This window comes from Meles meles, chromosome 10, assembly GCF_922984935.1.
Source record: "Meles meles chromosome 10, mMelMel3.1 paternal haplotype, whole genome shotgun sequence".
Lineage (NCBI taxonomy): Eukaryota > Metazoa > Chordata > Mammalia > Carnivora > Mustelidae > Meles > Meles meles.
In genome coordinates, this window is record NC_060075.1 from 25052834 (window position 1) to 25065949 (window position 13116).

At 39.4% G+C, this 13116-nt stretch overlaps 1 protein-coding gene and 1 non-coding gene across 5 annotated transcripts in view; both read left to right on the forward strand.

The window, feature by feature from the left end:
* Positions 1–13116, forward strand: part of GRM8 (glutamate metabotropic receptor 8) — a 744073-nt gene that overhangs the window by 289004 nt on the left and 441953 nt on the right. The window lies entirely within an intron of this gene.
* Positions 3970–4103, forward strand: LOC123952324. Its single transcript, XR_006820605.1, has one exon. It is a non-coding gene; the product is annotated as a U4 spliceosomal RNA (small nuclear RNA).

A 13116-nucleotide genomic window follows, 5' to 3' on the forward strand; every position in this document is an offset into this window, starting at 1 on the left:
TATCCTGATGGGAATGGGATGAGGAATTGGAATTATAGGTGGGTGAGGAAAGGTTCTATTTTAATCCAGAAAAGAAAAGTCTCATTTTCTCTTCAAACATGTTTTTTAATTTCAGGTTCATTGCCATGAATGGATGAAGGTGAAGGGGCCCCAGTCCACCCTGGATGCTGGATTAGCCCGTGACACTAATTGTCCCCGTTAGCATTCTGAAAGCTAAGAGGGCATTTTCTTTGCAAACTTAATTTTAGTTTTGTGAAATCATTGTGTCTTGGAGGATGCTGGGTGACACAAACTTGTTGTAATTATTACTTAGCCAAACTTGGAATGGTCATCTTAGTTGGATAGATTGTGGCACTAAGAAATAGCAATGCGGGTACAATTTCATGTGAGGCATTTAGTTTTGCGGAGGGGAGACTCTGTGTTTCCACAAATACATCCCATCCTTGCACAAGAGGCTAATAAGAATAATGTTTTGGCATTGATGGAGATTGGTGGAGAACATGCTTGGGTGGTCAGTGTGACCCATTAACATGAGAATGGCACAAAGTATGGGCCTCTATAATCAGTGGGTCTCAAACTCATGCAAGAGTGTGATTGTTTTATCATATGGAAAGTATTTCACTATTTTGTGTAACAATAAGTATACCAATAATGAAGTTTGCCTTGTCCATTATCTGAAGGCTTCCTATGCACTAGGCATTGTAGTGAACATCTTATGCATATTATCTCACTTAATACTCATAGCAATCCGTGAGGCTTTATTGTCTCCATGTTACAGGTGAAGAAACCTAGTCTCAAAGATGTCTGAGGACTTGCCCAATATCACACAAATAGGAAGCAAGGGTTCAAAGGCCTGATTCCTTCTTTAGGTGGGTGCCAGCGTGGAGAAATGAGAATTTGCTCCTCAAACCTAGAAGCTGTATTTAAGAAAATTCATGAACCTGACTTTTTATCAGTATATTTATTTTAAATACATTTTCTGATTGAATTTCTGCTTTTTCTTGAAGCCTAAGGCATTAAACATTTTGTGGCTTGCCAGCTTGAAAAGAAGTCAGTCTTTTTCTGGCTTCTAATTGTGACCTTTTCACAATCCGGTGGTAATTAATTTAGACAGTATTTATTGCAATCTTACTATGAATGGGGCAATGCCACAAGTGCTTTTTGCATTGTTTCATTTAATCCACAGGAAACTGAGACACAGGCAGCTGAGGCTAGGTTAGAGTTCAAGGTCAGAGAGCTAGCAACTGGGGAGTTAGGATGTATAACTGGAAGGTCTGACTTCAGGAGCAGACCTCTTAACCACAAAGGTTTACTGCCTTTTAACTATGTGATTTTCCTTTCTGATACTTGGTGCCAAATATTGGGGCATGTGGCCATTTGCTTTTCATGTAAGTTAACCTTTTTTTTAAATAGGATTTCTTCCTAAATAGATCAGCTGGCTTTCTATTATTACCTCTTACCCATTGAAATAAAAGGTGACTGACTTAATTTATATATATAAATTAAATAATATATTTATATAAAATTTATATTTATAATAAAATAATTCCTTTTATTTCTGTAGGAAGAGCATTGTCAAACTGAATGCAGTTTCACTTACTCACATGGATTTTGTTAGTTGTGCTCTGATGAAGGTTACTGGATTTCAGTGCACTCACTCCTTCATCTTATGACCTCCTCTTCTTTTTATTTTTTTATTTTTTATTTTTTTTTAAAGATTTTATTTATTTGACAGACAGAGTTCGCAAGTAGGCAGAGAGGCAGGCAGAGAGAGGGGGAAGCAGGCTCCCCGCCGAGTAGAGAGCCCGATGCGGGGCTCGATCCCAGGACCCTGGGATCATGACCTGAGCCGAAGGCAGAGGCTTTAACCCACTGAGCCACCCAGGTGCCCCTTCTTTTCTTTTTAAAATGACAGTCTCTATTTTCTCACTTTAAGCTCATGCATATGGATGCACAGCCTATACTTTGTACACAAATCACCGAGTCCCAATATTCCCCTAGATTAATTAGGAGACAGGCTTCGCTGCTATAAAAAGAAGACTATTGTTTTCATAGTGCCTCCACAATATAGACATTGTTTAGGAAGGTGGTTCAGAAAGAGTAGGAGGCTTGGCTCCAGAAAGTCACCCAGAAACCCAGATTCTTTCTATCTTGTTGGTCTGCACATCCAGGGCCCTGTTCCCATCTGTGTGCTCAACAGTGGCACATCCCATCCCATCTGCATTCTAGTTCATGGGAAAGGGAAAGAGAGAGAGAGAGGAAGTTGGGGACAAGGAATTCCTTTGATAAACATGTACTTCAGTTGTCAAAATTCATGTTCCACTAGCCAAAATCTAGTCACATGACCCTGCCTAGTCAGCTACAAGAAAGGCTGGGCAGTATAGGCTCAGGCTGAGGGAATTCACAGCTCTCTGGGAGTTCCTAGCTTCAAAAGACAAAAGGAGAAGGGACACTGGAGGTAAGGACTCTGCCATAGTTTGCCCCTCTAGCATGCGAGTGTTCCTTCTCACTCTTCATCCCACTGGAAGACACTCTTAACTTCCTTCCAAAGGAGACAAATCAAAGTTCATCCAATTACTGTACCCAGCTGAGAAGCCAGGATCTCTGGGCGAGGTTCAGACTCTCTGTCAGTTCAGATGCTGATCTGGTGACGCCTGCACTAGAAGATGAGTTAGGCGCTACACAGTCCTCAGTTGGAAAGGGCAGAATAGGAAGCACTAGCTGAATCTAATGAGTCACAGCCACCCCATTTTGCTGGGCAGGAACTGCTTGACAGTCCCTGTTAGGCCTTCGTGGCCACCCTACCTTGTTCTTTGGGAGCAACTCCTCTGTCCTTTGTTCTTGGTGGCCCCCACCTTTTGTGGCCACATCTGTGGTGAGTATTGGAGAGTGTCTCCTCGTTGGGAGCTGTTCTCCTTTTACAGCCTGCTTTCCGTGGGTGCACATATGGGGACCTGAGATTTGGTATAGTGAACAATGACTGGCTTTGTCAGGTAGGCTTTTGTTTTCTTTGGCAATGCAATTTCCTCAAAAATTCCAGTCTTTTGCTTCCAGTCTGTTCTGTATGAAAGCAACCTTTGGCTATAACTCTGAAGCTTGCAGATTCTACCTCTTTTATTTATTGGCTTCCATGCACAGCCCATTTTTAACTCTCCCCACCCCTGTGTCAAGTTTCTACCGTGAGGTCATCTGAAGCAATGAGCTTGAAGGGGAAGGCTCTACCTACACCATCTGAGTCTTTGTGGCTGGGCTGGCTCCCATTGTGTGGCATGGGAGAATGTTCCATAGGAGTTTCTTGAAGTAGACTTTGAGTGACAGTCTTAACTTCCGCTAGAGAAGAGAAGCCCTTGGCTTTACTTCCAGCACTCACCAGCTTTGCAGCCTGAAGTATCTGTGTCCTTATCACCCCCTCCTTGGTCACTAAGCCACTGCCAGATTATTTTCAGTTTTGTTTTGGTGATACTCCATGTCTAGATAACAACTTCATATTAGGATGCAGGCTGAACCACTACAACAAAGAAACCTCAGATATAGACAAGATAGGAACTTATTTTGTTTTCACTTAATGGTCTCAAAGTAGGCAGGTAGTCCAAGATTGATCAGCACATCTGCTCTACAATATCCATTAGAGACCTGGGTAGTTCTATCTGTTACTCTGCCCAGTCCTAAAGGGTTGCCATCAGCTGTAGCACTGAAGCCAGTATAAACCATTAGTTCATATTCCCGACTGCAAGAGGTGGGAGAGCTGGACACAAAGTGGAGGTAAACCATGTCTTATGGAAACATGAACAGGAGTTACAGGATCCTTGCATGTTGTACCTCACTGGCCAAAAACTTAGTCCTGTGGCCACACGTAGATGCGAAGGAGGCTGGGGGTGGGAAGGATTTGGTGATAGTTTCTAACAGGGCAGCTGCTATTTTTTTTTCTGGATTTTTAAAAAGGATTCTGCTTTTTGAATACAAATATGTAGCTTTGCGCAGTGACAGTATCGTAGCCAATGAGGTTTATCCGAGGCGCGATTATTGCTAATTGAATACACAATATGTAATATGTGTAAAACAAAATGTACTTTTTTATAAAATTTTGACTTTAGGGACGCCTGGGGGGCTCAGTTGGTAAAGCGTCTGACTCTTGGTTTCAGCTGAGGTCATGATCTGAGGGTCATGAGAATTGAGTCCAAGTCCAGCTCCATACTCAGTGTGGAGTTTGCTTGAGATTCTCTAATTCTCCCTCTGTCCCTCCCCTGCTCTTTCCATCTCAAAATAAAATAAATAAAATCTTTAATTTTTTTTCAACTTTATTGAGGTATAGTCACCATATAAAATTATAAGATATTTAAAGTGTACATTGTGGTAATTTTTTATATATATGTATATATATATATATATATCACACATATTATAAATGGATTCCTCCCATCTGGTTAATTAGTACATCCATCACCTCTCATATTTATCTTTTTAAAAATTTTTCATTGAAAGCATTTAAGTTCTACTCCCCTAAAAAATTTCAATTATACAGTGCAGTGTTATCAACTGTATAACACGAAATACACTTTAAGACTCCGTTTTGGTGCCGCTGGCCAGAATTAAAATTCTCCTCCTTTAAAATATGAGATGAATTGAGATTTTCTTTATGTTTTAAATGCTTGCCTCCAGGATACATAAAAAGAGGAGAGAATTTGGAAACCTGGGGCTGAGGAGGATAGGAACAAGATTTCCCTAAATAAAATTCAGGGGATTCTACAATAAGCAGGACAAGGAAAGAGTGGACCCTGGAGAGTCAGAGAGTTTCTACCAAAATCCTGCTGAATAATTATGAAATGAGATTAAAATGTGGCCAGCCTTGCATGCTCCTAGATACTTTCTCCTTCAGGAACTTATCCATCATGAAAACTGATAGGAAAGATTAGCGTCCTCCTGGTCTTGTTACTCACTCAGCTTTCTCTCTGAGTTTTTACAGATATAATGTAAATTAAGTGTTAAAGCCATAGGACAAGTGATCGACTTTTTTTTTTTTTTAACTTAAATTCAAGATAGTTCACATTTCGTGTATTATGCATTTGGGACAGAGTTTAGTGATTCATCAGTTTCATGTAACTCCCAGTGCTCATTAAGTGATCATTTAAGTTTAGATATCCATCATTTGTTGAGTTCCTTTCAGCCAACCACATTGTAATTCCATTACTGAAACTTATTCATGTGTCTGGAAAGGTGTGTAACCGTAGCAGACATAGGGCTTGATGTGGGGCTTGTTCTCAGGACCCCAAGACCGTGACCTGAACCAAAGGTGGATGTTGAACTGACTGAGCCACCCAGGAGCCTTGATTTTTCATTGTAATGCTGACTTTGTTGCAAGAGTAATTCAGACTTGGTAGTAGTCATATATGCTCGAAAGCAACCATGCTTATATTCTGTTGCATGACAGTGTAAAATTAACGAGCTGGGTGGCCAGCTTACTCAGTCTGAATCTCTGTTGCCCCTGAAAACACTGAACTTGCAGGCAAAACTGCTTTCTAAGTTTATACTGGGCAACAAGATTTATTTCAGCTGAGAGGAAAAGGAGACCAAAGAAGAGTCAGGTACATTGAAAGACGTAGAGAAGAAGCAGGTACATTGGAGACGTAGTTTGGAAGTGACACACATATGTTGTTTGCTAATATGGTACGTTCATCTGGACAACTGTAAGCAATTTCTTCTTTATCCTAATTGAATTCTGTTTTCCTTCCCTACAACACAATTGTCAAAATTCATTTCTGAATCTGTATGAGTGTGCATGTGTGTGCCTTGGCTTTGCCCTCCAGTCACTGAGTCAACAAGTGGGGGTAGTTCTGATGGTCTGACCCTTGTCCCATCTAAACCTTGCATTGTTTTCTTCTCCATCCCCACACACCTTCTTGGCTCTGATGGTATCCGTTGCCAGTGTCTTATCAGTTTTAGTTGCTGCCTTCTTGCTTGGGTAATGAGGGTTCCTATTTCCAGTGTGTCTGGGTTTCCCAGATTCCCTTGCTCCTGAGCAGGGCTGGGTCTCGGCTAGATTGTGAACTCTGCCTTTAAGACCTCTCTTCTTTTCCCTCTTCTTTCTCTATCTTTCCCAGTGAAGTGTCCCTCTTCAGCACAAACTCCTGTGTAGCTTATGGTGATCCGCCACAAGCTTAATGCTTCTTTGTGGTTTCATGTTTTGTTTTTAACAGGCATGCAAATCTTGCATTCTACAGCACAATTTATCCATTTGTTTAAATAAACAAATAATCTGAATTACTACCAGTTAAAACATTTGTCTCCCTCTGCCTCAAATCTTCAAGGAAAACTTAATTTGCAAGTAGATAAGCCATTTTTATCCCATGGCTTTGCACAGTCTTTTGGTACATGGCTCCAAACCTCCATGGAGCCAAAAAGTATTCCAGTTTAAAGAACACAGAATTTCTTCATAGAGAAATAGAGCTCTAATTGTGGGATTTGAGTTGAAGGATATATTTTTTCATTATACCTTATTTTACTTTTTATTTTTTCAGCTTTACTGAAGCATAATTGATGAATAAAAATTATGTGTAAAATTAAAAAATGAAAACTGTATATTTAAGGTGTACAGCTTGATGTTTCAATATACATACATATACATTGTGAAATAGTTATCACAATTAAGCTACTTAACATATATATCACCTCACATAGTTATCATTTTCTTTTCCTTTCTTTTTCTTTTCTTCTTCTTCTTCTCTTTCCTCTTCCTCCTCCTCCTCTTCTTCTTCTCCTTATTCTTCTTCTGTAATGAGAACACTTGAGGTCCACCCTCCTTGCAAAGTTCAAGTATACAGTACAGTAATAGCTATAGTCATGTTGCTATACATTAGATCTTCAGAACTTATTTTGTATAACTGAAACTTTGACCAACATCTCCCTGTTTCCTCCTATCCCCAGCCCATGGCAACCACCCTTTTACCCTCTGTTTCTATGAGTTTGACTATTTGGTTCCATACATTAGTGAGATCATATAGTATTTGTCTTTCTGTGACTGATTTATGTTACTTAATGTGATGTTCTCCAGGTTCATCCATGTATTCATAAATGGCAGGATTTCTTCCTTTTATAAGGTTGAATAATATTCCGTGTGTGTGTGTGAGTATCTATATTCATCCACTGATGGATATTTAGGTTGCTTCCATATCTTGGCTATTGTGAAGGCCAAGGCTCTCTGAGAAGCCTACAAATCATACAGAGAAGTTGACTCATAGACTCAGTCCAACAAGTTCTTGTCTCTTCCCATGTTTTGTTTCACCGATGTAAGTGTAGTTGCCTCCTTCCTGACTCTAACTATACACAAGGGACCTGAGATTTCTAAATCTGACCAGTAAGAATAACCTCATATTATTTAGTGGTCTGTTGACTTTAGTATCTCCAGTAAATTAAGGATATATTTTATTTATTTACCTTTCAAATTTTTTGGTATTGCTATTTTCTCTGGCCTAGAAATTACTGACATGTTTATTTTTAACTCAGTGGTTTAACCTCTGTGTATACCATTATCAAAATCAATTTTAAAAGTCACAAGCACGCTGTGGAGACCCATCACTAAACATCTTTTATGAATGATTTAGAGCAGGGCTAAATAATTACATTTTTTGGCCCAAAGACCCTCAGTTTATTAGTTAGAGGGATTGAACATTTCTTTGCCTTTCTTAAACATATACTAGAATTATTAATTTTTTAATACATTTACAATGTAAAAGCATCTTGATAGCATAGTTGAGAACTCTGGGGGATTTTGCCTCCACCCACATTTCCCTAAATTTGGCTTCTCAAGTATTGGGAAAATGCTTGGTTAAGTGTAAGTATGATCCTCACACAAAGGGAATAATGTGTTTCCCCTAGTTCTCAAGAACAAGGGGCCAAAATGAACATGTACTAATATCAGTGACTTAATGAGTAACAAAGGCTAGAATGACTTTTTTTATTATTATTATTTATTTGACAGACAGAGATCACAAGTAGGCACAGAGGCAGGCAGAGAGAGAGGGGGAAGCAGGCTCCCCGCTGAGCAGAGAGCTGGATGTGGGCCTTGATCCCAGGACCCTGAGATCATGACCTGAGCCGAAGGCAGTGGCTTCACCCACTTAGCCACCCAGGTGCCCCTAGAATGACTTTTTAATTAATTCATTCCCCATATATTCAGTAAGCAGCTCCTACATCCCAAACGCTGTGCAGTGTCCCAGAGAGGTAGTAGTGGGTAAAACAGACAAGGTCCCTGCTCTCATGAATCCAGTGGGGATGACTCCATTTTTATCAAAGAGTTAATACATGCCAGACATTGCTCTGCCACCTTCACATACCCGAGCTCCTAGTCTTTACAATAACCATTATGAGGAATGGAATGTATTTATTTACAGCTACCAAGTGCTGGAACCAAAGTTTGAACCATAGCAACTATCTCCATGGAACAGTGTCTTGGCTTCCACACTCTCCTCTTACATAATCAGCCTGCATGTACAGGTTTATCAACCCATAGCCCATGATAAATATTAAGAAAGAAGAGTACAGAATGCTAATTGGGAGTAGTAAGGGATGTGGATTTAGAGAAGAAAACAAGAATGGTTAAAAGTCACTGCTTGGGTGTGAACAGAAGAGAAACTGTCCAGGTGAAGGACTTTGGTGTGTTTAACTGTGATTTTACCACTAGAGTGATTTTCAAATCACCGCAATCCAATCATTAATCTCTATACTCTTATCTATATTTCAGGATGCACTACAGACCATCCTTGACTTATGATTTTTGACTTTACAATGGTGCAAAAACAATATACATTCAGTAGTAACCATGCTTTGAATCTTGAATTTTGAGGTTTTCCTGGTCTAGTGATATGCCATACTCTGCTCTCTCATGGTACTGGGCAGCAGCAGGGGCCCCAGCTCGCAGTCAGCCATGCGGTTGCAAGGATAAACAACCAGTACCCTTACAGCCATTCTGTACCCATACTGTTCTGTTTTTAATTTTTAGTACAGTATTCAATAAATTACATGAGATAGTCAACACTTTATTATAAAACAGGCTTTGCGTTAGGTGATGTTGCCCAACTGTAGACTAATGTAATTGTTCTCAACTGATTTAAGGTAGGCTAGGTTAAGCTATGTTGTTCAGTAGGTTACGTCTATTAACTGCATTTTTGACTAAGGATATTTTCAATATATGATGTGTTTATTGAGATGTAACTGCATTGTAAGTGAGGAGGATCTATATTATCCTGTATTGCCCTTAGCAACTATGATTGTATACAACTTAACTGAACCCTCTACTTTCTTTCATTTAAAGGCCTTTGAAGTCTGTCCCTTTTACAATGTTTTCTTGAGAAAAAGTAGAGAAGAATGTTTCCATTGATTGCATCATGCTGGGGGCTAATTCGTTCTGCAGCTGTACTTGGTGTCCAACTTGGTGTCTAGGTATGATTCTGAGGGCCTCATTCTTGCAATCATGAGAGAATGGGTCTTTCTCTGAGATCACAGGATCTGGTTCCTTAGGGAAAGAATCTTGGGCTTTTCATGATCAGAATTATTCTCATCCTAGCTCTAACCCTTTTCTGGATAGTAAAAAGGATTCCTAGAATTATGACAGACCTCTTCACTTATTGTATTTTTGATATTATATGACTCCAGAACTGGACTCACTCTACTTTATTTCATAGCAAGTCTAGTTTCAGTCAAACATTTGCAAGATTCATCTCTCCCTCTCCTTCTTACCTTCCTAACCTGAATTGTACAGATTCATTTTTGATAGTCCTTTTGAAATTTTGATTATGTGACCTGATAATATAAATTCTTTTCTGGACACAGGGCATGCTCATTCTTCTTAAAAATATGTTATAATGTTTAAGACCTATACCTCTTCAAGAAAATCTTTTTTGATTAACTCAATTCATTAAACTGCATTATAAGTCTCTAGGCACTCTTGTATGCTATTTACATAATATACTTTGAACTTAATAATCCACCTTTATATACATGCCTGTTATGTTCCCCAGCTAGATCTTGTACTCTTCAATGGTGAGAGCTATGCCTTTTCTTTCTAATTCTTCCAGTAGGTTAACCCACTGTGAATACTGAAAAGGATTTCCTAATAACAGATACTATATTAATTCTTTATTAGGTGTCTGTGATTTGCTCTGTGTGAGGCCAACCTTGACTTTAGTGTGTCAGCTAAAAATGCACCCTGGATTTGGTATTGATTAAGGATAAACAGCCTGTTCATTGATTGACATTCTTACCTTCCAGTCTGTGGTGTTAGCACTGAGTAGTGTTAACCTTTACGTACTTCGGATTTCCACTGCTTTTGGAAGTCCGAATGCTGCAGTGAACATAACAGATTCTTAAGGAAAGAGTCACAGTAAAGCCAAACCAGACGAAGTAGCTGACTACCGATGGACAAACAGAATAGAGCTTCAGAGATGTTGAGGAAATTAGAAAAATTGTTCATAGTGATCTGTTGGAGATGCCAGAGAGATCCCTATATTGGGAGGATTGACCCTAGATAACCCTGCAAGTTCTTTCCAACTGAGACGCTATTTTAAAATTTAGAGGAGAAATTAAAGAAGAGGGTTAAAAGGAAATTTAGCCAAGTGAGTATAGAAATGAGGTCTTTGGAATTTGTTGTGAGGAGGTCAATAGTTATTTTCTGTTGAGTTAGATGCTAAGTGCTGTGTGATGCTTTCAAGGCAACCATGATAAATTATTAAGTATCTGTAATTTATTACACACATCAGGGAATAATGTATTGCAGTGTGAGCTGATGTCACTGAGCAGTGCTGGCTGAAGCCTTTGTCTACATATTGTGCAAGATTGTCTGAAAAGCAATGGACTCCTTAGTAACTCAGATTGTTGCAGGAGGCTGTGTTTTCTTTTCTTATGAGTTCTTTGATTCCAAACTGGAAAATGAAGAATTGTAAAGACATTTTATTCTAGTGTTCTGGAGAGACTTGTGCCCTCTGAAATTATTGGGATAATCACCAGTGTTTTCCAAGTGCAAAAAGGGAAGGGCAGAACGTGGTTCCTTCTATTTAAAACAATATTTTATGAATTCTTGATAAATATATATTTGGGCTTTTGACTTTTCAGTTATCTATGGCTGACATGAAATGCTATTAATCTATTGTTTGTTAAACTAGTTACAAACTGCATTTTCTATTCTGCTGAGTATAATTTTACAAAGAATAATTCACACTGAGCATGCAAAAGCATGCCTCAGGTAAGGATTAATTCATAAAGCCCCCAGAGATGACTGCTTTTCATAGCATCTTCACAACCTGAGTGGTTTCTTCTGCTGATTCAAAGCACATCATTGAATTTGTTATTTGGTGGAGACTAGAAAAATATTCTTGCATTTTCCTTCTTAGCAATTATACAGGAACCCTTGTCATATGCTGTGGCTTGTTAGCTCTGTAATACCTTGAAAAATCTTTAGTTTATTTCACATCACTCCTGAAAATTATTTATTTATTTATTTATTCATTTCTATTATTCTCTAGTTTAATGCTTTTCTTTCTTAGGTATTCTAAATTTCACCTCCATTCTGTTGTGATCAACATCAGCTCTAATTACAGATACATTATTTCACTCCTCTGGAGAGCTTTCCAGAAAACTTTAAAGCTTCTAACCACCCACACCAAGCAATGAGCTGCCTGGAGAGAGGAGGAAGGAGAGGTGTAAGGAATATGACTGACAGATAGAAGGGACAGCGGAGGCTTGGAAAAGTAGAGAAAGTTCAGAAACAGGCTAGGGTGTAACCAAGAGCAAGATTAGGAGTATAAGACACATCCTAGTTGCAAGTTGAAAAGTAGGGGTCCTTTAAGAATTCTGACTATGAATGTCATTTACAATGCTCTATTCACATGAAAACATTTAACTATTGACAGAAATGATCAGCGCATAATTTTTTTAAAGATTTCATTTATTTATTTGACAGAGAGATAGAGAGCACAAGCAGGCAGAGTGGCAGGCAGAGGGAGGGAGAAGCAGGCTCTCAGCTGAGCAGGAAGCCCGATGTGGGATTTAATCCCATGATCCTGGGATCATGACCTGAGCTGAAGGCAGCTGCTTAACTGACTGAGCTACCTAGGAGCCCCTTAGCGCATAATTTTAACTATAGTTTGTAGCCTCTTAGAATTTGGAAGAAAAAGTGGCCATGCAAACTAGATAGAAAAAGAATTAGGCTAACAGGGTGATGGAACTGGGTTATCAGCAGGAGGGAAGACTTCGTTGAAGACCATCTATTATCCTTTGGTTAATACTGTGCCTTCCCTTGTCTGAGACCTCATCTGATACTGATGAGACAAAGTGATAAGAAGGACCTGTCAAGACCAGAGCCGTGCATTCTTCCAAAAGAGGTTTCTCTATGCCTCTGGGGGACTGTGATCCCTGGGTGAATTGTTAATCCATTATGAGCAGTTTATTTACTATGTATGCCAGGCATAGTTCTAAATGTTTTGCATGTGTTAATTTGTATCAGTCCTAGGATGTCAATACTACTAGGGTTCCCATTATGTAGGGGAGGAAAAAGTAGGCACAAAAAAGTTAAGTAATTTGACTAAAGTCATCCAGCCAGTAAAGCAGAACTGGGTTTTGAGCATGGGCAGTCTGGCTGTAGAGTCTGTATTTCTAATCACTGTTGTCTTTTACCTGTCCCCATGGCTTAAGGAGAGTCTTTGCTCCACAGGAGCCACAGTCTAAGTAGGTGAGGACACAGGGCTCTAATTCCCTTCTCAGTGCTTCTGTTGAGAGTCCACATGGATCATCATCTTCTATACTCTTGTTAAACAAAATATATAAAAGTGCATTACAAATTGTGAAGACCAGTGAAAGAATTATTTAATTATCTCCCAAACAAATTAACTTGCCCCTTAAGTCCCCTTCTTCCTTAAATTTAAAAGATTTCTTATTTGGAGGGGGGCGGTGGGTGTACCTGGGTGGCTCAATCGGTTGAGTGTCTGACTCTTGGTTTCAGCTCATGTCATGATCTTTATGATCTTGGGGTTGTGGATTCGAGCCCCCCTTCAGACTCTGCACCCAGTGCAGAATCTACTTGTCCCTCTCCCTCTACTCCTCCCCCTGTTCTCTCTCTTTCTCAAATAA